This window comes from Orycteropus afer, unplaced genomic scaffold (assembly GCF_000298275.1).
Source record: "Orycteropus afer afer isolate SDZICR_OR568_19922 unplaced genomic scaffold, OryAfe1.0 scaffold00377, whole genome shotgun sequence".
NCBI lineage: Eukaryota > Metazoa > Chordata > Mammalia > Tubulidentata > Orycteropodidae > Orycteropus > Orycteropus afer.
This window is the reverse complement of record NW_006921964.1, coordinates 2,955,545-2,956,618: the sequence shown is the minus strand read 5'-3', so window position 1 is coordinate 2,956,618 and position 1,074 is coordinate 2,955,545.

The following is a 1,074-nucleotide window of genomic DNA, read 5'->3' as shown; positions in this document are numbered from 1 at the left end:
AGGATTTTGTTGAAGATTTTTGCATCTATATTCATGAAGGATATTGGTCTGTAGTTTTCCTTTGGAGTGATGTCTTTGCCTGGTTTTGGTATCAAGGTTATGCTAGATTCATAAAATGAGTTAGGGAGGATTCCATCCTTTTCTATGTTTTGGAATATGTTGAATAGAATTGGTATCAGTTCTTCTCTGAATGTTTTGTAGAATTCTCCAGTGAAACCATCTGGGCCAGGGCTTTTTTTCGTTGGTAATTTTTTAATGACCTGTTCAATTTCTTCTTTTGTGATGGGCCTGTTCAACTTTTCCACATCAGTCTGTGTTAGTTTAGGTAAGTAGTGTATCTCTAGAAATCTGTCCATTTCTTCCAGATTTTCAAATTTGTTGCAGTACAGTTCTTCATAGTATCCTGATATTATCTTTTTTATTTCATTGGTTCTGTAGTGATGTCACACATTTCATTTCTTATTCGTGTTATTTGTATTCTATCCCTCTTTTCCTTTGTTAAATTTGCTAGTGGTTTGTCAATTTTATTGATCTTTTCTAAAAACCAACTTCCAGTCCTGTTGATTTTTTCTATTGCCCTTCTATTTTCTGTTTCATTGATTTCTGTTCAAATCTTGATTATTTCCTTTCTTCTGGGGACTGTGGGCTTTTCTTGCTGGTCTTTTTCTAATTGTTGGAGATGTTGGTTTAAAGTGTTGATTTTGGCTCTTTCTTCTTTTTTGTTGTGTGCATTTATTGCTACAAATTGGCCTCTGATCACTGCTTTTGCTGTGTCTCAAAGATTTTGGTATGTTGTGTTTTCATTCTTGTTTGATTCAAAGAATTTTTGAATTTCAATTTTTAGTTCTTCTCTTACCAGTTTTTCTCAGTGAGGGTACTGTTCAGTTTCCATGTGTTTACTCTTTTTCTGTTGATCTTTCTACTGTTGATTTCTAATTTGATAGCATGATGATCTGAGAAGGCTCTTTGCAGTATTTCAATGTTTTTAAATTTGTTAAGGCTTTCTTTGTGGCCTAATATATGGTCTATCATGGAAAAAGTTCCATGTGCACTGGAGAAGAATGTATATTGTGC